The sequence below is a fragment of the Macrobrachium rosenbergii genome, chromosome 14 (assembly GCF_040412425.1).
Source record: "Macrobrachium rosenbergii isolate ZJJX-2024 chromosome 14, ASM4041242v1, whole genome shotgun sequence".
NCBI lineage: Eukaryota > Metazoa > Arthropoda > Malacostraca > Decapoda > Palaemonidae > Macrobrachium > Macrobrachium rosenbergii.
Window position 1 is genome coordinate 48618278 of NC_089754.1, and position 25871 is coordinate 48644148.

Here is a 25871-nt window from a genome sequence, read left to right on the forward strand (position 1 = left end):
AGTTATACTGTTATCCCCTTCAAAAAACAAGTGAAAAAATGCGCCGAATTTTCTGTACAGCGTATGATGCTGTATGGAACTTTCAGTCGTGGCCCATGAAACTCAGCCATTGTCCGGTGGTGGCCTGCGTTGTTGGTACCTATATCTGTGCCAGAAGTACGGTTACGGTTAACTTTAACCTTCAATAAAATAAAAACTACTGAGGCTAGAGGGTTGCAATTTGGTATGTTTGAAGATTGGAGGATGGATGATCAACATACAAATTTGCAACCCTCTAGCCTCTGTAGTTTTTAAGAGCTGAGGGCGGACAGAAAAAGTGCGGACGGGAAGACAAAGCCGTCACAACAGTTTTCTTTTACAGAAAACCAAAAAACTTTGTACGAAAGTGGCTGCATTGTCCCAGGACTTGGTTCGAGTATGAGAGAATGAGATTCATTTCTCTCAAAGAGTAGTGATACAAGGAAAGTCACACAGAGAGAGAGAGAGCTATTTAGTGATTCCCTGCCCCCCAAAAAAACTGTACTAAGTGGCTCCTTAGTTCCTGGACCTATGAGAGATTAAGTTGCATTTCTATCACAGAGTAGGTAAAAAAAAAATTCTACTGAAGTTGCTATATTGCTCCAGTACTATTATTATTATTTTATTATCATTGTTATTATTTCGGTAGATGAAACCAATTCACATGGAACAATCACTCCAAAGGGGCCATTGACTTTTAAATTCAAGCTTCCAAAGAATGTTGGTCTCAACCTCTCACCGCAGACCCCACACTGCGGCAGTAACATATCATGATACAGACTAGGTTCGCGTATGAGAGAAAGAGCTTTATTTCTCTCAAATAGCGATACGAATAAGATAACATCGACAGAGAGAGAGAGAGAGAGAGAGAGAGAGAGAGAGAGAGAGAGCTCTTCAGGGAGCCGATTTATCGTTAAGCTGATGGCCGCGCTCCATCTCTCTCCATCAGACCAGAAGCTCATCACAACATTCCCGCAAATCTTCTGGAATTACTCCAGGAGATGTGGCCCCAGTGACTGGAATAGCACTGGAATAATCCTCATTCTTTCCTGGGACTGTTAACAACCGATTGAAAAAAATGGGGTGAACTAAGTTCATGGAACAGAATGAATATATGCACCCACTTTTCAAAGTCTTTCAAATATCATCTCTCTCTCTCTCTCTCTCTCTCTCTCTCTCTCTCTCTCTCTCTCTGCTGGATGCATGGAAATTTTCCGGCGTGAAAAAACAGTAAGAATTTGATACAGCCTACGTTATTCTCTCTCTCTCTCTCTCTCTCTCTCTCTCTCTCTCTCTCTCTCTCTCTCTCTCTCTCTCCACTGGATGCATAGAAATTTTCTGGCGTGAGATAACTGTAAGAATTTAATATGAACGACCTTACTCTGTCTGTCTGTCTGTCTGTCTTTGCTGAATGCATGGAAATTTTTCGGCGTGGAAAAACAGTGCAAATTTCAAGAGTTCGGAATATGGTAGAAAGAGACGTTTTAGCAAATTATTTTGAAACTAAATCATTATTACGGAGAATTAGATTGAACTAAGTTCAGACTGATTGCTGAAAACTACTTCATGCTCCTCTTTTATATTTAGACTTGCGGTCATTCTAATCTGTGGAAACTTACTATCTAAGTTCAGAACCTTTCATATCGTTTCATGAGCATGACGACGATGATAATATACTTTGGCAGACCACTGCGTTGTGCAGATTATCGGCGCATGCGCAGGAGCACGATAAATATATATCTCTTTTAAGCAGTCAGATTTTCGAATATTGGCTCGAGGCTTGCTGGAAGCCTTGCCGATGAATAGCGACGCTTGTGGATTGGATTATTAATTATATCGGCAAATAGCTCGACAGCTTCCACAAAGCGTCGAATATGTGTCCAGGCAATTTACAATATGCGCTGCCGCGCCGCCTTTGTCGAGACTAATACTGGGCGAATTAGGTTGAGGGATATTGAAAGCACCCAGAATTTAATATATATATTATATATATATATATATATATATATATATATATATATATATATATATATATATATATATATATATATATATGTGTGTGTGTGTGTGTGTGTGTGTGTATTATATATTAAACATATGTGTGTATATATATATATGTATATATATATATATATATATATATATATATATATATATATATATATATATATATATATATATATTATATATTAACACATAGAAAAACACAACACATATATATATATATATATATATATAGACAAGTAGTAATATATAGCTTCTTCGAATATTTGAATCAAATCAAACAGAGAGTCAACGATGAAACTCAATATTCCCAGCCTTTTTTTTTCCCCTCTGTCGAATCTACTTCCATCCAGGTTAATACAATAACAATTATTACACGCTCTCCCTTAATGAAAACATTCCTTTCATCGCAATAAACTTGAGAACACAATGTCTCGCTATTATCGTCAAAGGCCTCCGTGTCTTGTACACGCGGCCTCTATTTCTTCTGAAAAGAACCGAAGGTATTTGTACTTAAGCCGGGTAGCTACCAACTCCTGCCTTTCCAAAACCGTGCGTGCACACATGTACACACTCACATACACACACACACACACATACACGCCCACACCCACACACACACGGGCTAAATTAGAGAGAGGACGTAGAGAAAGATAAAAAGGTTCTTCCGTATAGTTTTATGTGACAGTGTGGTACGCTGAACCTAACAGAGAGATAAAAGTATTTTCTTCCTTTAGTGGAAGGTTTCGGCGTTTTTCTATTTCTTGAGCTAAGTTTCTTACATCAAAAAGTTGCATTACTGTTTATAATCGATTCAAAAACAACTGTATGAGATAAAAGTATTTTTCCCCTTTTATGGAAGATTTCGGCGTTTTTCCGTTTTCTGAGCTTAGTTTCTTACATCAAAAGTTGCATTACTGTTTATAATCGATTCAAAAATAATTGCACGAGATAAAAGTATTTTTCCTCTTTTATGGAAGATTTCGGCGTTTTTCTGTTTTTTGAGCTGAGTTTCTTATATTAAGAGTTGCATTGCAGTTTATAATCGAATCCAAAACAATTGTACGAATATAAGTGTTATTAATACGCTGGGGTTATCCGAATGCCATTTATAATGACAGTCATTTCCTGACATTTACAGGAATTAAAATTGGTGCTCTTTAAATATAATTTTCGTCTGCAGGATTTCATTTTATGAGGAAAAATATGGAAATAATAGAATAAACATTGCCAAAACTAAGCTTGGAAAGATAAAAAAAAAGGATCGACATTAAAGTATTTACGGTATAAAGCTTTCTTTTTTTTTTTACCCATTTAACAATACTTTATAAACCCGTATTTTGCAAAAACGTATCAGGAACCTATCTATACCTTGACTGGATGCAAGATACAACACTAACTACTACAACAGCTTTTCTCTCTTCTTTGATGTCTACAACCTTTTTTGTTTATGTTATTGAGTATCATTTGCGCTACATGAGGGCCATTTGGCCTCTAATTACCTTCTAATTACCTCCACTATTTTAGATGATCCTCCCGAGAGCAGGTGAGGTTTGCAACATATCTAATATAGCTAATGACTCACTTTGACGCTGTCAAAGACATCAATTAGACTACCGGGTTGATTCAGCCATAGCTCTTCTCCTTCCATTCTCATGAAGTGAACCTCTATCGTTAATGATTATTAGGGGCCATTAATGATTATTAGGGGCCCCCTCACTTGTCCTCTTGAAAAGCGGATTGAATGAGACGGTGGAAGTCACCGACATGCTTAATGGTCTCTCGAATGCTCCTTCTTCTTCCAAGATGGAGGCGGAATCCAGAAGGCCAGGATTCGGTAGCCGGTACTCGTGAAAAGCTGCTATATCAATTAGTCTTAATCAGGTCGGATGGCAATTCAATCCCAGCCAATTGGTCGATGCTCTCCGTTTGAGATGATGGTCCTCCATTAAGAAACGTTCCATTGAATCTTCTTCTTCAGAGAAGGTCATGAGGTTTAATCTTTTTCGTAACAACTTGTTTTTTTTTATAAAGCATTTCGATTGCTGTCAAGAAGCTGCGATCAGAGACATTATAGAATGCTGCCACCAACAAACACTTATGTGAATTTTATCAAGAAGTCTTTTATGTGGTTTGATTTGGGTCATTCGAGAGCTTGTAACGTATACTAAAGGAAATTTCACTCGGTTCCACTAGCTGTGAATGAAGACAAGGAAAAGCACCGCCATCAGCTGAGTTCCCAATGAATTTGCTTCTTGAGCAATGAGTCATGCAAAGAGAAATTTCAAAAGCCTGTGATCTGGGGAAAAGTTAAGATAATTGAAAGAGATTGTCTTCGTCGTCTTCAGAAAGGGGAAATAAAAAAAAAATTCTTATTGACTGGGGACTGGCAATATAATGATGAGAAGTGTATTGCCACTGCAGGTGGAAAACTGATTTGTGAGCGACTTGAGCTTCGATCTCTTGGCTTTAAACTGTACCAATAAGCATCGTAAAAATTTAGGCATCAAACCTTCCTTTGATTTCAAAAGGCTATGAAATTTGCTAGTCAATTAGGTGTTTGCATAATTCGCTTGCAGTGCATCAATTTGCACTTGATCTCTGCTGAGCATATTTTGTACCTTTACTTTATCAAGTGTATTAGAAAGTTTTGACTTATATATTTTGTACCGGCACCCTTGCTGACGCTCGGGCTAATTACTTTCTGACGAGAGGGTTATGTTTAGATAATATTTTCTCATTCATTTTAGAAGCATTTTCCACATCATATTAGTTTTATGCCTCTTTTATTTATACATTAATCCTTATCCATTACTGAAGTGTTATGGTAAACCTCGTGTTAGACAGATATCTATAAAAAATAAAACAAGTAAAATGTGCTCCGAAGTTTCTCCTGCGCAATCGAGTTTTCTGTACAACATATAATGCTGTATGAAACTCTCGATGTGCTGCATTATTAAACTCTCAGCCACGACCGGGCAACGCTCAGTTCCTCCCTAGATGAGGTAAGGTGGAGATGCGGCGGCGGCTGGCACCCTAGTGGTGCCAGACGCACAATCCATGATTAATATAACCTTGAATAAAATAAAAACTACGGAGGCTAGAGGGCTGCAATTTGGTATGTTTGATGACTGGAGGGTGGATTATCAACATACCAATTTGCAGCCCTCTAACCTCAGTAGTTTTTAATATCTGTGGACGGACAGAGACAGTGCCGACAGAAAAAAGTGCTGACGGACACACAAAGCCGGCACAATAGTTTTCTTTGACAGAAAACTAAAAAATTAGATACTGCAGTGAGTTTCATTTAATACTGTGTATACCGTATATATCTGAATAAATTACAAGATGTAAAAGTGAAATATTTGTCCATTCGAAGGACTCATTTTCTTTTACTAAATACGATCCAACAGCAAGCGGCTGGTTATCATAACTATTTTTTTTTTTCATCTATTACCTAAGAAATACCGATGAAAACTTTTCTCGCCTTCAAGATAAGCATATGTCCTGTTTCACATTCACAAAAAAGAAAAGATGAATGTCCTGGGAAACCAAAATCTGTCGTTAGGCATCCTTTAAGACCAAGTAAAAGATTTCGATCCACACAAATATTCATGAAATCTGTCAATGATTCACAATATTAGTTTCATCTATAGCTCGTCCAAGTCCTGCGTAACTTTTATGGCCAATTCAAGGAACCGAAAACGTAACAAGTCTTATCGCTTCGTCTTTTAATTCCTCTACGACTCAGTGGTACTCAAAAAGTTTTTGGTATCGTTACCTACCCCGGCAGTGGGGTGATAGATCGCCATTACCCCTAACCCATTCCTCTTCGGTTACGTGAAGTTATAATATAAAGGAAAGAAAAATATTGGAATGTTGAATTTCTAATGCATTTTATATGTAAGAAATTAATCTACTTATTTCTGTATTTTTTTATTAATTATTAATTTATTCATTTAATTATAATTTTTATTTATAAGTTTACTGAATTTTACTCCAAAGAACTATTACTTTTAGAAAGTGCCTCGTTACCCCCCAGAAACGGCTTCATAACCCCCCACGGGAGTAATTACCCCCAGTTTGAGGACCACTGCTATCCGTGCATTTATTTAATTTTTTCTTTATAAAATGTTGCAAGTGCATGTTTGACGACTTGCAGTCTAGTTGATTAATCTTACTGGTTTTCTTATAGAGGTTCACGTTGCTCCACTTAAAACTGAAGTCTTTAAATACATTTATTGCTCTTGAAAATTTCTTTCTTAAAAAGCAATTAGCTTTTTCCCGCTACCTTTGTTAAGCCTTAAAGAACTACGCTTCTGTTGGAATGAAAACTTCCTAAAAAAAGAATCCTTGCAATGTATGTATCCACCGACTAAGATCCTCATTAAGAGTTGATCATTTTGGTAAAAACAACAAAAGAAAAGTAACATAAGATTTTAATGAAATATATGACCTGGAACAAACGATCAAATACCCTGCATGAGATGCAGATAGATAAACGAGCCGGCCAAGAATTTGTCTCTGCGCCCAGAACACTTGTAGTATCTACTTCAACAGATCCTTCTGTTAATCGGGTTTATGGTCCAGAGACCAAGCTCAGTGTAGTAATTGCGTACCTTCATTACGGATTACCTGCCTATTATTGTGGAAACCCGCGAGGTATTGGGTCACTTAACTTCTCCTCTGGCAAAGTTCTTTCTCTCTTCGTCCATACCTAGTTTTTAATCATGTTTGTTTACTGTAGCAAGGCTAGACAGAGGCTACACTGCGCTTACTTGGTATATCCTACCCTGCTGTAGATTTAAGGGTCTTTAAAGCCGTGTTGTTTTAAAGTTAAATTTCGTAATACAAGTACCCAATTTTAGTTGTCTGTAACAGAAAACTATTGTGCCGAGTTTATCTGTCCGTCCGCACTATTCTGTCCGCACTTTTTTTTTTTGTCCGCCCTCATATCTTAAAAACTACTGAGTCTAGAGGACTGCAAATTGGCATGTTGATCATCCACCCTCCAATCATCAAACATACCAAATCGCAGCCATCTAGCTTCAGTAGTTTTTATTTTACTTAAGGTTAAAGTTAGCCATAATCGTTCTTATGACAATGACATAAGATAGGCCACCACCGGGCCGTGGTTAAAGTTTCACGGGCTGCGGTTCATACAGCATTATAACGAGACCACCGAAAGATAGGTTTATTTTCGGCGGCCTTGATTATGCGCTGTAGCGGCTGTACAGAAAACTCGATTGCGCCGACGAAACTTCGGCGCATTTTTTACTTGTTTTTATGAGATATGACAACCTGTTATTTTTACTTTAAATATTTCCTCATTCATTTACTTTAAACCATCGTCAGAAATTTATGCAAATCTGGCATTCCTCCCTCCTCAGGCATTGGCCTGATGCCATTATGCCTCTCTCTCACACCGAGGAGATTGCCCAAAACCGTCCATTAAGTTTAAATGCAATGGATTCAGCGGAGGGAATGTTTCTTGAGTCGGCAGTAATTCACCTGAAGAATGGAAGTAACACAAACAGAAGGGTGGCCCGATTCACTAAGAATAAAGTAAACGAACTTAGGGATATGAAATTGGTTTGTTAGATGCATATTCAAAGCTTCCTAACTGTTACACTCCTTGTACATTCGCGCATAAAGATAACAATAGCATCCATATTCATAAACTCACTTTTTTACATGTTTTCAAAAGAACATTAAAGGCTTTGCTTCACTGTTTTCTTTCATTCTCATTAAAATCCACGTGCTTTTATTTTTTTAACTTATGAAATATAAAAAAAATGGGTCAATAACTGTAGTAATGATGACAGAAGTATTAACACATATATACCGTTAGGTCCCTAATTTCTTAAACTCCATATATTGCTCATCAAAAGATGTGGGCGAAAACTAAATGGTTGTGAAACAGCAGAAATGGCACCCCCCACCCCGGGCTCTTCGCCGCCCGCTGATTCCTAAGATGTCTGCTAGTATTGCACCGGCCCCGGTTTTTTGCCATGCCCCTAGGTTAAGTTAGGTTAGGTTAACTTGAGTATATGCTCTGCCCCATAAAGATTTTGGGCTTGGGAAACATAATGCGATTATTTTCAAGAAAATTCTATGGTTAGTTTTTAAGACATGGCGTCCCGCTTTTTTCAGGGAAAGGTTTCAGTACTCGGTTACCTCTCGGGAATATGCTACCCACCCTCTCCCTGACTACACCCGACAATCCTCTCCCCACCCCGCACTCCAAGCTTATTGTCTTCCTTAATCTAGCTACAGAACCTCTAAGAAAACAAACATAAGGTAGAAATTCTCGCTTCAAGATATACCTTGTCATAATAATTCAAGATAAAAGTAATTTATTGCTCGAGAACTTTTAACTTAAGAGGATAAAAAAAAAAAAATGTAGTTTCCACCTACTCAGAAATCTATACAGCTTTTAAAGTTAAGCTAATCGTTTCTTCGGATGAGAATCAATTCTATTTTTCGCATTACTTGCATAGTTAATCTTTTTTATTTATAATTTCGGTTTTTTAAGCATACATCAGCGCAAAAGATGTTTGACTCGGAAATAACATCTAGTTCAAGAAATAAGGGACGAGGCAAAAGCAACTCTTGAGTACCATTTAATTTTTACTCTCTCTCTCTCTCTCTCTCTCTCCCTCTCTCTCTCCGCTGAGTACGTTAATTTGTACTCTCTCCCCACCTCTCTCTCTCTCTCTCTCTCTCTCTCTCTCTCTCTCTCCCTTGAGTACCATAATTCGTACTCTCTCTCTCTCCCGAGTACCATAATTTCTCTCTCTCTCTCTCTCTCTCTCTCTCTCTCTCTCTCTCTCTCTCTCTCTCTCCTGAGTACCATAATTTTTACTCTCTCTCACTCTCTCTCTCTCTCTCTGTCTCTCTCCTGAGTACTATAATTTTTACTCTCTCTCTCTCTCTCTCCTGTGTACCATAATTTTTACTCTCTCTTTCTATCTCTCTCTCCTTAGTACCATTAATTCGCACTCTCTCTCTCTCTGTCTCTGTCTGTCTGTCTATCTGTCTGTCTCTCTTTCTCTCCCCCGTCGATTTAATTTGTCAGTAGGCCAAGACTAGATGAAAGACGGAGCGAAGGATCTCATTTGGGACATCTCATTCAGGTCATTTCTCGACGTCATTCTCCTCTCTTTTCTGATCCCGAAATTTCAGCGAATGACCCCAAGATTATTTCTGTTCTGGACACTTTCTATTTTTCTTTTTCTTCTTCTTCTTCTTCTTCTTCTTCTTCTTCTTCGAGTCTAGTCTGGTCTTGTTCTAATGAAGGCCATTTAATGCAAAGTTTCTGAGACGGTTTAAAAGTGGAAGGTTTACGAGATATCTCGCCATAGGAAAGCGAGTCCACTCACTTTCTGTTTACTGAAAGCCCGTTCACTTTCTCTTTACTGAGAGAACCGCTCACTTTCTCTTTACTGAGAGACCATTCACTTTCTCTTTACTGAGAGAGCCACCCACTTTCTCTTTAGTGAGAGTACCATTCACTTTCTCTTTACTGGGAGCCCACTCACTTTCTATTTACTGAGAGCCCGTTCACTTTCTCTTTACTGAAGGCCCATTCACTTTCTCTTTACTGAGAGAATCACTCCCTTTCTCTTTACTGAGAGAACCACTTATTTTCTCTTTATTGAGAGCCCACTCCCTTTCTCTTTACTGAGAGCCCACTCACTTTCTCCTTACTGAGAGCCCACTCACTTTCTCTTTACTAAGAGAACCACTCAATTTCTCTTTACTGAGAGAACCACTCACTTTCTCTTTACTGAGAGCCCACTCACTTTCTCTTTACTAAGAGAACCACTCAATTTCTCTTTACTGAGAGAACCACTCACTTTCTCTTTACTGACAGCCCACTCACTTTAGGTGTTAATCAGCTCAGTGGTCTGGTTAAACTAAGATATACTTAACTTTTTTCTCTTTACTAAGAGGACCACTCAATTTCTCTTTACTGAGAGAACCACTCACTTTCTCTTTACTGAGAGCCCACTCACTTTCTCTTTACTGAGTATCTGAGGATCGGTCTGGTAATCTTCATTATCAAACCTGTTTTATTAGGAAGTCATTGTTCCTTGTTTATACACTCCGTTTCCAGAATATGGAATTCTCAGCCATCCTCAGTGTTTCCACGATAAAAGCATGTTGATAACAGATCTGATGTCCTGGCTAAATAGGGACGACGCTTCTCCCTTAGGATGAGCCTGTTTTACTAGTTACTGATATTTCTCATATATTATATAATTATTTTTTTATATTATTATTTTTTTCATCTATCTATGTTAACTTCACTCATAATGGATCGTAGTAAGATTTTAGAGTTTCCACAATGATGAGGGAGCATGACGCTCCTGAACTGTGTTGTGCTTTTGAATGCATTTGTTCTCTAATTTGTTTTTTTTATATGTAGAAAAACATGTCTAACACAGCCCCTTCCCCGTGAAAAAATGAACTACGATAAGTTACGTTTAACGACGTTTTAGTATCTTTGCAGATTTAAGAACCTAAGTTGACCATGGCTGGAACTAAACGAGATGGCGAAAGTTTCCTTTAGAAATGCAACTTTCGAAAGATGTTGAAACGTGATGTCTGCCGATAATTTATTCATATCATAATTACCGTTGTTAGGAAGTAGGATAGCGTAATTGGTGTAATTATACTAGAAGTTGAAGGTCCCGAGAAGCTGTAGGCCTGCAAATGGGGAAATAATTAATTCTCCAATTGCCTCCTTCCCCACAACCACTCCCCCTCCCCAAAAAAAGACTTCTGAAGCTAGTGAAACTGATGCTGCCATTCTCATGCTTAAAGGAGTTCTTTTGCGAACAGTTAACATATTTTCTGGTAAAGATAGATATGTTCTTGATGTGATGTGAAAAGAGCGTAAGGATTTGATAGTAATAACGAGTATTTTTACATAATTGAAATGAGCATATACGGTTTCATTTATGTACTGTGAATAATGGAGGAGGAGTACGGCTCGAGATTAGCTAATCAATAAAGCCTTGGATTTGATAGATTTATGACTATCATTCGTGAGTCAGTGCAAGATATTCTAATTACCTGTAATCCCCCTCTCTCTCTCTCTCTCTCTCTCTCTCTCTCTCTCTCTCTCTCTCTCTCTCTCTCTCTCTCTCTCTACAAAGCATCACAACGTAACATATCTTTTCTCTTTATATAGAATACTCGCTTCTGTTCTTCCTGGTTACAATGCGTATGCTCTTTCCACAGTCCAGATCTAGACAGTGGATCTTTCTTGCCTCGGCTTGTTAACTTGAATGGCAAAGAGCTTTAAGCTTTGTTTATTCGCCTGCCTTCGTTACTGGTCAGATTAGAGATCATTGCAGGGTCAGCTGTAAGAGCCATGAAGCTACAAAGGAACTTGGAAACAATTAATTTACAAGAGTATTGTTACTGAGGGCTAAAAATACTCTGGGGCTGTGCAAGGAATGAACAGAGAGAGAGAGAGAGAGAGAGAGAGAGAGAGAGAGAGAGAGAGAGAGAGAGAGAGAGAGAATTAGCTCAATTTTTTTAGCTATATGCATCTACTTATTTCCCGGAATCATAAATACTAATGGGCTGAGCAAGGAACTGGACAGAGAGAGAGAGAGAGAGAGAGAGAGAGAGAGAGAGAGAGAGAGAGAGAGAGAGAGAGAGAGAGAGAGAGAGAGAATTAGCTCTCTTTAGAAGCTTACATGAATCTGCTTATTTCCCGGAATCATTTACACATACTGTTAATTTACCACTACTGTATTGCTTTTACAATCCACCGCAGTGGAAGAACTCAGAAACCGATTGACTGATTGATTTAACAGAAAATTACCAGACGTAACCACTTATAGCCCACTATTCTTAGTCCTTACATCCTGCGAATAAAGATACTAGTGTCTTCTTCGGAAAATAAGAATTTTCATCTTAATACTTTAGGCTTTTACTTTGGAACCGTATGCATAATTGCACTGCAAACATGGCGAATACTGTCATTACACTAAGCATCAGAAACCTACTCGCTTCACGGTACGAAATCAGTTGCACTGATAAACTTTAAATACTAAATTAATCGTCTGAACTCTATCGTAGTAAACGCATAGCACGGCTGTCAGAGGCGCAGCATCAAATTGTGATGAATGCAGTCAAACCAGGCGTTCGAAGATTAGGGTACAAATAATTCACAGTTCCGAGAAATCTCGTCCCCTCTTTAGCTTGTTATCCACACGGAAGAAAGGATGAAATCCACACAGAAGAAAGGATGAGTCCACACAGAAGAAAGGATGAAATCCACACGGAAGAAAGGATGAGATGCACACGGCAGAAGGGATGAAATCCACACGGAAGAAAAGATGAACTCCACACACAAGAAAGGATGAAATCCACACGGAAGAAAAGATGAAATCCACACGGAAGAAAGGATGAGATGCACACGGCAGAAGGGATGAAATCCACACGGAAGAAAGGATGAAATCCACACAGAAGAAAGGATGAATCCACACGGAAGAAAGGATGAGATGCACACGGCAGAAGGGATGAAATCCACACGGAAGAAAAGATGAACTCCACACGGAAGAAAGGATGAAATCCACACGGAAGAAACGATGAAATCCTCACGGAAAAAAACGATGAAATCCACACGGAGGAAAGGATGAAATCCGCAGGGAAGAAACGATGAAATCCTCACGGAAGAAGCGATGAAATCCACACGGAGGAAAGGATGAAATCCACACGAAAGAAAGGATGAGATGCACACGGCAGAAGTGATGAAATCCACACGGAGGAAAGGATGAAATCCACACGAAAGAAAGGATGAGATGCACACGGCAGAAGTGATGAAATCCACACGGAAGAAAGGATGAAATCCACACGGAAGAAAGGATGAAATCCACACGGAGGAAAGGATGAAATTCGCAGGGAAGAAACGATGAAATCCTCACGGAAGAAACGATGAAATCCACACGGAGGAAAGGATGAAATCCACACGAAAGAAAGGATGAGATGCACACGGCAGAAATGATGAAATCCACACGGAGGAAAGGATGAAATCCACACGAAAGAAAGGATGAGATGCACACGGCAGAAGTGATGAAATCCACACAGAGGAAAGGATGAAATCCACACGAAAGAAAGGATGAGATGCACATGGCAGAAGTGATGAAATCCACACGGAAGAAAGGATGAAATCCACACGGAAGAAACGATGAAATCCACACGGAAGAAACGATGAAATCCACACGGAGGAAAGGATGAAATCCGCACGGAAGAAACGATGAAATCCTCACGGAAGAAACGATGAAATCCACACGGAGGAAAGGATGAAATCCGCACGGAAGAAACGATGAAATCCTCACGGAAGAAACGATGAAATCCACACGGAAGAAAGGATGAAATCCGCACGGAAGAAACGATGAAATCCTCACGGAAGAAACGATGAAATCCACACGGAAGAAAGGATGAAATCCACACGGAAGAAACGATGAAATCCACACGGAAGAAACGATGAAATGCACACGGAGGAAAGGATGAAATCCGCACGGAAGAAACGATGAAATCCTCACGGAAGAAACGATGAAATCCACACGGAAGAAAGGATGAAATCCACACGGAAGAAAGGATGAGATGTCCTCGAAGTTATAAGTTAAGTTAAACTCTTATCCTCGAATTTTTCAAGTCAGTTCCGCACGCAGTGTTGAAATACGAAAACTTCAAACCATACTCCTACACTGTTTTGAAATCTCATGGACATTGTATACAAGCTTCTTTGGTTCAGATATATATATATATATATATATATATATATATATATATATATATATATATATATATATATATATATATATATATATATATATATATATATATATATATATATATATAACGCATCTCAGACAATTGGCAAACTCACTTCACTTTGCAAGTGGTCCTTTCGATGGAAGTAATCACAGATGCTACATAGTTCTCTTGCTCCAACAGAGCAACTAGCGAGCTATGAAAATTAGACTTAAAAAGGTCCAAGGCTCCAGGAACCCAGTTTGCATATGTATGATTCATTTATTCCTCAGCGAAAAACGGTCCCTCGTATTATGAGTCCTTAAGGGGTAATATTTATTTATTTTTTATCACGAGAAAGGCGCCTTGGCTGGACGAGGCAATAAGCAAGCTACACATTCTTGTTTACGTAGGGTTCTTGCAGTTTCGTGTGTTTTATGAACTCATTACTAGGCGTGGGTAAATCAGAAACTGGAACCGGATGGGTTAAGCGGTCCTTCCTGGAATGTTTATCCCTTTTTATGAATGACGTAATAAAATTCCAAGTTACATTAGCTCTTAAACAATGTTATTTAAGATACCGATGATTGAACTGAATTGAACTGAATATATAATTTAGGCTAAATGCCAAGCATTGGGACCTATGTGGTCATTCAGCGCTGAAAGGGAAATTGACAGTAAAAAGGTTTGAAAGGTGTAACAGGAGGAAAACCTCGCAGTTGCACTATGAATCAATTGTTAGGAGAGGGTGGAAAGCAAGATGGAAGAAAGAGAATATGAAAGGAGGTATAGTAAAAGGAACGAAAGGGGTTGCAGCTAGGGGCCGAAGGCACGCTGGAAAGAACCTTAAGTAACGCCTACAATGCACCGCATGAAGTGCACTGACGGCACTACCACCCCATCCCCCCCCCGGGAGATACCGATGATACCAGTCATCTAGAAAGATTTAGCTCGAATGATGTTGACCCATTAAAATGAAAGTGGAATGATGAAAAATCATGACAGTTATTTTTTTTTAACAAATATATTAACATTTGTTCTTTCAAGTAGCGTTCCAAGAGTCACTAAATATTCATTATTTTTTTTCTACCCTATTATATTTAAATTCAGTCATGAAAATTAATGAATGAATTCCATTTTTCAAGTGACGCTAAATAATCAAATGTTACATGAATACATCCCTATATTTATTTTGATCAGAAGCTACGCATATCGTTAGTTTCCTTTCAAGGATGTGATAAAGTAACAAGAGCTATAATAATTGATAAAAAATAAATTATTTGAGACATCGATGTGTGATATTGGTATTATGAGTTATAAAAAAAAACGATCAGATGCGTTCTGTGCGCATGCGTGGTATCAGCTTGCGTGTTAGTGTGATGTATGGGACTTCCCCATGTGAAAATATTTCCCTGTACAAACTTTTTACACTGACATGTGCTATTATACGCTGTTTACTATATGATTTTGGGACACGCACATGTTACATGAACATGTGGACACAAATTGTTTGTCGTTTATATTCTGTGCGACGCATGAATATTCATTCTTTCTTGGAATCTGTGGGAAATCCTGTTCAGTGACTCCCTGTATTTCTACAGCCATTAGTCGAGCTCGGAAACGATGCCATTTAAAGAGTTATGAGATTCTTTATTTATAACATTACGAATAAAACATTCGCTCTTATGCCATTCCATTTATAGCTCTTAAGGTTTGTATTACTTGTCAATTATTCATTTCCCTTCATTGATCAATTCAAGTTCAATTCAAGTTCTCAGCTGAAAATCTTCACATTAGGCCATTCCTTTGTACCCTCGCTTTCATTTTTTCCTACTTAGGTCTGTTTTATTTTTGGCTTGAAAATTTGTGACTGAAATATTACAATAATATTTGGCTCGAAAGCTGCAGGATGTGCTAAAGTAATGAGAATTATAATGATACAAACAAAATTATGCTAATTCACTGGTGCGTGATACTTTTGGCAATGACAAATATATTCCTTTTATAAAAAAAATTAACTTTTATGATGACTTTGCAATTTTTCTGTTTAGAGTCAAGAAAAGTATAATTTCATGTAAGGCGTCAGGAACTAGGCCTAAAATAGAATAGAAGATTCTTATGTCAGAATTAATTTCTAATAACGTTTGATTTCGTATGGTGAGCTACTTAGTACACTTAGTTTTCATTTCTTATCAACTCATTTCCATTACGCTGAATCAACGGCACTCAACCTAAATCTTTCAAGATGACTTCCAACACCGATATGTGAAACAACATGCTCTAACGGTAACACTTTGCCATCTGTTTACATATTGAGCTTTAAAATAAAACTAAGGTTTCCAAGGCCAGCGGTGGCTTTGCTTTTACTTCCTTGGATTATAATTAGCCGTTCGTGATCTCATTAACGCGGCACGGGCGCCTTCAAAGTATCAAACCAACAAAATATGATACTAATGAGTTCTCGAACACCTTCAGAGAACCGCGCCATGGCGTCGCCGCAAGAGGAGACTCTTCAAGGCCACTTAGGAAGACGCGTCTCTATGGGTTTTCGAGAAGCTGTTTTCACCTTCCTCCCTTCCTTCCTCCCTCCCCCCCTTCTCTCACCCTCTCGGCTACGCTCTTCATTCTGCCCAGGAGTGATCCTTCACCCTGAATATTAATTAGCTCCTTTTGACGTCTTGCAGTGATAATTACCTGAGACTGCGTAATCCCGAGGCGATGGATGGTCCCTCGAATCTCGCTCTATCTCTGGGCTGTCAGGGAGACCGAGAACCATTCGCGTTCTGGTTGTTGGTGTTCGCGGATGGAAGGGATTTGTATGTCTTAGGGTGCGTTCGCACTATGGTAAAACGTGTCATACGTGTCATATACATGTAAAACATGTCAGAGACACATACAAGAGGTTGTAAACATATTACAAACACGTAAAACTTGTCATAAACACGTACAACATGTTGTAAACACATAAAACATATAAAAACGTGTAAATCATGTCATAAACGCATGAAATATATGACAAACACGTAAAACATGTCATAAACACATGAAACATGTTGCAAACACATAAAACATGTCATAAACACGTAAAACATGTCATAAACACGTAAAACTTTTCATAAACCCATAAAACGTCATAAACACGTATAGCATGTCATAATATGTATAACATATCATAAAGACATAAAACACGTCATAAACACATGTAATATATATCATAAAAACACGAAACATGCCATAAACACAGAAAACATGTCATAAACACATGTAACATGTCATAAGCACATAAAACATGTCATAAACAATTCTACGACCAAAGGTGGAGAACAAAAGTGGAAAATCTTAGATAATTATACCAAGCACTGGCTACTTATAATTCGTTGACTTGTATTTTGCCTGTTTGTGATATGTGTGTGATATGTTGAAGTGTGTTTATGACAAGTTGTAATTCATTTTAGATGTCCCTCACGGGACCGGATGCTTATTATTCTGCGATTATTGACCTTCTTGCATAATTATTTCTCGACGCTCGTGGGCAAAAAATTCCTGAGACGTATGCTAGTATTGCACCAGCCCCGGTTTTTTTGCCATGTCCCTAAGTAAGGTTAGATTAGGTTAGGTTGAGTAAGGAAAAGTTGAATTGTCACATTACTAGTTATTTGGATGTGGGAAACATAATGAGATTATTTTCAAGAAAATTCTATGGTTAGTTTTTAAGATATGGCGTCCTCGCTCTTTTCAGGGAAAGGTCCCGGTACTCGGTTACATCTCGGGAAAATGCCCGGGCACCCATCGGCAATTTTGGGTAACTCTCACCTCTCCATGCTCACCCCACCTCCATCCTCCTTTGTTTTTTTACAAAATCCTAAACCTGGTAAGATCTTAAGTAAAAGTGCATAAAGTCCCAGAATTTTAAAAAGTTTTGGTGCCCTGGGAGTTCCTCCACGATTTTTGCCTCAACCAAGATAGAAAATAACACATTATCAGTCAAATTACCTGATGGTGTATGTTGAAGTGAAAAATGCCTATATCGATAAATCTTGGAAGCGCTTTCAGTTTGCCTGGAAGTTTGCCTCTTTCCATTGACGGAATTTGTAATAGCCAACCACAGCAATTCTTCTCAAGCACAGTGTTAGACAAACGGTACGCAAACAATTTGAAGTTTCATTTTAGCTAAACTATCATACCTGCATTTGATTACACTTAATGCCCGCTATTTTAACTGGATTGAATACTGACGTCCAGCAGATAATAAAAATGCTAATAAACTGCTATTATTTTTATTTAAATAGCCAAGAAAAGGGCAACTGAATACCCTGATCAACTCTGGGCATAAAGAGCTCAGTAAAACTCATTAAAACTCATGCCCCCAGACTGGGAGTTCAAGTGATTAACTAAATCTGGCTGACTTTACAATAAAGACTTGGCTTCATTAATGATTTAATTAGAGAATACCCTGATCTACCATGGGCAGGGAGTTCAAGTGATTAAGTAAAGCTGACTGACTTTACAGTAAAGACTCTGCACTATTGATGATTCAATCAGACTTTATTCTTAAAAAAAAAAAAGTAAAAAACATATCATGTCACGCGGTCATTATTTCGCTCGTACCCTTAAGCAATGATTTTTTCTTTATCATCCAACGAAACATTGCATGACTGTAATAACCCATCCTTATCATCGGTAATTGATTCCTTAAGGTTAAAAAGAAAAACGCTTGTCTGCGCTATATAGCCGAGATATTTTCATGCTGATATATATATATATATATATATATATATATATATCTTCTCTCCTCACAGTCTTTTAGTGAGATCTTTAATTTCAGTGTAATATATATATATATATATATATATATATATATATATATATATATATATATATATATATATACACATATCCAAGTAATTATTTAACTTTTTAGTTCAACTAAATCCCAGCTACAGGAAATCGACCCTAGCACGGACGGAACAAAAGTTTAACCATGATATACAAAAATAGAGACAATTAGTATATAAAACTGTAGCCAAAATACATTACCATCATCATCATTATCCGAAAATTCATTATTCTAATTGCCAAATCCTCATTAAAAAAAAGGCTCAAAATAATATTAAATCTTGTTTTCGTGAGAAAACAAGTCAAAATATTACAATCAAGAAAAAAATAATTCTAGGTAAAACAGGCAATTATATAGAACTCATCTACCTAATTATTCTAAGTATAATAATCAATTATGAAGACTTCATTAACATATTTTTCCCTACGTATAATAAGTAATTATAGAAAGTCCATTAACATGACTAGAATCCAATCTAATTAAGCTCATGAAAGCGCTGACAATAGACAGGAGGAAACTGCTGACGCTCGCGCTGTCGGCAGAGAAGTGTGTCAGACTTTTTACATAATTCCCGATTCATTAGAATTTTATTTTGCACTATTCAGTAGCAACTATAGCTTCTCATTGTTCATTTTCATTCATAGTTCATCATTACCCGTTACCATTCACTCTTTCTCATTCTTCATTGGGAATCATATCATTCATTACAGATTTCCATTCTCAACTTTTCGTCAAACATTATAACACGCAAAGGCAATATAATAAAATCTACATAGGTGAAAATGAATTAATATAAACGAATGAATAAAATGGAATTTAAAGACATTAAAAAACTAAGTAAAAAATGAGCCGAAGTTTCTTCGGCGCAAACGAGTTTTCGGTACAGCCGCTACAGCGTATAAGCTTATAATCAAGGTCATCGAAACTATATCTATCTTTCGGTGGTCTCGGTATAATGCTGTATAAGCCGCGGCCCATGAAACTTTAACCACGGCACTGTGTTGGACTATCCTATATCGTTGCCAGAAGCACGATTATGGCTAATTTTAATCTTATATCAAATAAAAACTAGTGGGGCTAGAGGGCTGCAATTTGGTATGTTTGATGATTGGATGGTGGATGATCAACAAACCAATTTGCAGCCCTCTAGCCTCACTAGTTTTTAAGATCTGAGGGCGGACAGAAAAAGTGCGGACAGAATAAAGTGCGGACGGACAGACAAAACCGGCACAAAAGTTTTCTTTTACAGCAAACTAAAATTACACGCCTTGTCGAAAGTAAAACTCCGTTACTGAATCTGAATTGCTTTAGATTTTTAAAGCAAACTTTATGAACCTTTAGGCTATTAGGGCAGTGGACTCTTTCGAATTTTTGGCTAAAAAATCAAATCATGAAAATATTGAGTTATTTCAATTGAGCGTGGGAGCGCATGGAATAGCCACATCTGTGAGGTCTGTTAGCGCCAGATCTATGACCATCAGTCGATTCAGCTGTGGATACCAGCATAGAAACCTTATGAACATATATCTATATATATATATATATATATATATATATATATATATATATATATATATATATATATATATATATATATATATTTATATATATATTACTTATATACATATACATATAGATATATACTGTGCATATATACTATATATATATATATATATATATATATATATATATATATATATATATATATATATATATATATATATATATATATATATATATATATATATATATATATATATATATATATATATATATATATATATATATATATATATATATATATATATATATATATATATATATATATATTTATTTATATACATATACATATATATATATACATATTTATATATATATATACATACATATATATATATATATATATATATATATATATATATATATATATATATATATATATAAATAAAATCAGATACGTTATCAAACATAAAGTCAGCAGCCAGAATCAAATCGCAGGAAGCGCTCAATCTCTTTCACTCTTGCTACTGTTCACTCCTCGGAGACTGCTAGGAAACAGATAAAAGTATTTAATCTTTTATTCTTGAAGAACTAAGTATAACGCGACTCCCTCCCTCTCTGTATCTCTCTGGGATCAGAAAAGGGAGAAAAAGTACCTTTATCTACTCTGAAGTTTATATCGCTTGGGAATTGAAGACGCGCTTTTTTTCCTCTCTCTTTGCGAAGTTTTATTTTTTCTTTAATCTCGATTTTTTTTTCCATTGCAGAGAGGGTTTTTCTCTCTCTCTCTCTCTCTCTCTCTCTCTCTCTTTAGTTCCCTTTCTCTCGTTCTTCCTTCTTTTGGTATCTCCTTAATTTCCCCTACTCTGTTTTAGTTACCTCTTGATTTCACCCTTCACTTCTCTCTCTCTCTCTCTCTCTCTCTCTCTCTCTCTCTCTCTCTTGGTGTTTCATCTCCAACTGTACCCTACCTCTCTCTCTCTCTCTCTCTCTCTCTCTCTCTCTCTCTCTCTCTCTCTTGGTGTTTCATCTCTAACTGTACTCCTCTCTCTCTCTCTCTCTCTCTCTCTCTCTCTCTCTCTCTCTCTCTCTCTCTCTCTCTCTCTCTCTCTCTCTCTCCCCAATTTAATTTGTCAGGTGGCCAAGGCTAGATTGAAAGACATCAGAGTTAAGTACCTCATTTGGGGTCTTCTCATTAAAATTATTTCCCGACCTCCTTTTCCTATCTTTTCCGATCTCAGAAATTTCCGTAAATGACAGCAATTTTTCTATTAAGAGCACTCCTCGTTCTCTCCTTTTGATATTCTTGTATTCTAAAGACAGTCATTGAGTTGCCTTTTTTGTGTGTATGTGTGTATGTGTATGTGTGTATGTGTCAGTGTTTTCTACTGAAGTTCATGTCCTTTTTCTTGTCTGGTAATGAGAGTTACATTCCTAAGTTTACTCTTTTTTTCCACAATGGTAAAGTTCATGTAGCACGATTTTTCGTATTGAAAAGAGAGACATTATACTCAAAATATTGTATTTTAATGAAGATCATTGTAAGCATGCTTTTTTTATTTTAATGAGGAGTGTTGCAATATTCTAATTATAATGAGGCTTCGGCACTTGGTTTTTCGTATCCTGATGAAGGTCTTTCTACCCAGTTTTGGATTCCGTATGAGGTCTTTCTACTCAGTTTTGGATTCTGCTTGAGGTCTTTCTACTCAGTTTTGGATCCTGTTTGAGGTCTTTCTATCAGTTTTGGATTCCGTTTGAGGTCTTTCTACTCAGTTTTGGATCCTGTCTGAGGTCTTTCTACTCAGTTTTGGATTCTGCTTGAGGTCTTTCTACTCAGTATTGGATTCTGTTTGAGGCCTTTCTACTCAGTTCTGGATCCTGTTTGAGGTCTTTCTACTCAGTTTTGGATCCTGTTTGAGGTCTTTCTACCAGTTTTGGATCCTGTTTGAGGTCTTTGAGGTCTTTCTACTCAGTTTTGGATCCTGTTTGAGGTCTTTCTACCCAGTTTTGGATCCTGTTTGAGGTCTTTGAGGTCTTTCTACTCAGTTTTGGATCCTGTTTGAGGTCTTTCTACCCAGTTTTGGATCCTGTTTGAGGTCTTTGAGGTCTTTCTACTCAGTTTTGGATTCTGTTTGAGGCCTTTCTACTCAGTTTTGGATTCTGTTTAGTCTTTGTTAAATTTGGGTCTCTTACAAACAAGGGATGTCTATAGTTTTGAATACTTAACTTACTGAAGTGACTGAAGTTTTCTCTTTATTCAAAATGTCTACTGCTATTCACTAATCCTGGTAAGTTGACGACAAAGTTCCATTCGTCAGTTTGGGTGTGATATTTCATCATAAAAAAAAGAACTAAAGCTACGCATTCAATTATATTATAATTTTCTCTTAGCTATAATATCTAAATAAGACTGTAAAGTTCTCAGTGGATTGTAATTTGAAATTTCTGTATTCCCTAGAGAGACACACGATCAGAATATCGCAGCAAAATCTGTAACCTGAAGGATAAAGCAGTTCTGATTATTAGGTAAATAAGTGATACAGATTTTATTATTTTCTTGAAAGACCAGTAATGATACTGAAATTTTAATTCGAAATAAAATTATTTCTCCTTTGATATTCTTCATGCTAGTGAATGTATAATTTCTGTTAAACTCGCTGGCATTTTTTCACAGAAACCATTCTGAAAAGTCCTGTTTCTCATAAGCTTAAGATTCTGACTCCTTTTTGTTTTTCTAATTTTATCTTACAAATCTTCTGTAACCCTTGAAGGTTTACTAACTGCATAAGCTATTGGTTTCCCATTATAGTGATATTAGCGCTGATAATGACAGAGATGAATGTGATGATTATATTTAAAAATAATGATTGAAATTTTGAAAAATCACCCAGAAGAGCCAAATGTAAAAACAATAGCAACAATACAGCAGCAATAATAATAATAATAATAATAATAATAATAATAATAATAATAATAATAATAATAATAATAATAATAATAATAATAATAATAATAATAATAATAAATACCTGGAAAGAACACCCCCTACGAGACGGAAAAATAATAATAATAATAATAATAATAATATTATTATTATTAATTATTATTATTTTTATTATTATTATTATTATTTTGAAGGAACCTCTTCGGCACAGTGTATGCAAGAAAAATTGTTAACTCCATGAATGGTAGACCCTGCGCTCCGGCAGTCATTGTAAAAAAAAAAAAAAAAAAAAAAAAAAAAATTGACAGATTTAGCAACATGAGAGCTAAAAAGCAGGGTGCTTTGAGAGCTTGTTTATACCCTTGTTAGTCAGGACCAAACAAAAATGCTCTGCTTGTTAGTCGCGAACGGGAGGACACCCGAGGCCATACTGAAGTGTTTTTTGAAGTTGCGAAGGGAAAATGCTTGCGAGGCTTCTCTGGTGTCACGGTATGTTTAAGAGATGCGGAGATGCTGGTTTTAAAAATTTTTAACCCTGGCGAGGCGATGCCTTATATTGTTCGGCTCATGTACTGTATGTATATATATACACATACACGTATGTATATATATGTGTATATATATACATTTATATATATATATATATATATATATATATATATATATATATATATATATATATATATATATATATATATATATATATATATATATATATATATATATATTAAAAGGACCTCGTTCAAACTGGATGGTATCAAATGGCGTATTTATTCAGAAAAAGTCACAAGCTATCTTGGACAAACAGTCCACATTATCAAGTATCCGTACAATCAAATGTGGACTGTTTGTCCAAGAAAGGCTTGTAACTTTTTCTGAATAAATACTCCATTGATACCATCCAGTTTGAACGAGGTCCTTTAGTAATTCTACTAATGCACAGAACAATTGTGTAATTGATAAAGTTAATATATATATATATATATATATATATATATATATATATATATATATATATATATATATATATATATATATATATATATATATATAACTTTATTCATATTAACTCTCAAATGTTAGTTACAAATGACTCATTGATATATTCATGTACCCTATATAATATATAAATCATTTATTAGAAGCCCATCAAACCTGAATAAGTACATCAGATTCTAGATTGTTGTATTCTTTCATTTATGTTTGAAAAGCTAAAATTACAGTTTCCTCTCAAATGTCAAAAGGAATTACAAATGACTCATTGATATCAATAAATTCTACTACAATCTTTTCCAGTGCATAATTTATATCCAAATGAAATTTCATTTATTGAAAGTCAAGTGTCCCATCAAACCTGAAAAAGTAATATGGATATCAGATTCTAGATTATGGTATTCTTTCATATATATATATATTTATAAATATAAAATTACAGTTTCCTTATATATGCATATAATTTCAATAGGAATAGGTATAATTCTTGTCAGGTTTGGTTTATTTATCAATAATAATTATATATATATATACAATCTTTTTCCAGTGCATATGAATTGTATACCAATGATTCATTTGCCGTTTGACATTTGAAAGTCATATATATGATATATATAAATTAGTGAAGAAAAAGTAATATGGATATATACGGACATTTATATATATATATCATGGACATTATTTATATATTATATATATAAATATATAAATATATATATATATATATATATATATATATATATATATATATATATTATATATATAAATATATATATATATATATATATATATATATATATATATATATATATATATACATTAAAGACCTGAATTTGACAGGAATAATTTAGTATAGCTTGGTCTTTTCCAAATCTCACCTTTCCCAGTGTCTAACCGGATAAGCCACTGTAAGCCACATATTAAACCCATCTAGGCCTAGACTTGAAGCGTAAACAGGATGTGTAACTTATTAGGTATAATTTCTTTAGGTGTAAGTTGATCCTAAATTAATACCGAGTCACAGGGAATTCAATATGGAATGGAAGGGAACACAGAATTTTTTAATACCGAGTCACAGGGAATTCGATATGGAATGGAATGGAACACAGAGTTTTGGCCAATGGCCTGGCCCTGGGACCTACGAGGTCATTCAGCGCTGAAAAGAGAATTGAGAGTAGAAAGGTTTAGAAAGATGTACCAGGAGGAAAACCCCGCAGTTGCACTGTGAAACATTTGTTAGGGGAAGGAGATAGCAACATGGAAGAAAGAGAATACGAACGGAGGTACAGTAAAAAGGAACGAAAGGGGTTGCAGCTAGAGGCCGATGGATTACCTGTAGCTTATATTAGAAGTCCCTATCAGAGAGGAGGAGGAGGAGGCGGGAATTTGGATGACCATAACCAGCAATCACTACGTGATTACTTGGAGGGGAATTGAGTCAATTCCGCAAATTGTTACTGACCGCTTCATTAACTGAAAATTTCATTAGGTAAACGATCGGCTAAGTGAATCTTGAATGACTGGCCCCGGCGGAGATTGGAAGGGCGGATAATGGGAATGATTGATTAGATGATTGACGGAAAGCTATATAACGGCGGAAATGGACACGATGGGCAGGGGAATATAAACCTTATGGCGAGAAGGTAAATTAATGTTTGCTGTATATTCTATGCTTTTATTTTTTTTTTTTTTTAATGTGTGGGTTTGTGTATTGGACAGTCAGCCTCTTGTTGACCATCTATGTTAGTTTCAATTAAAGATTTTAAAAATACCTAATTTTAATAGGAATGTTCATCT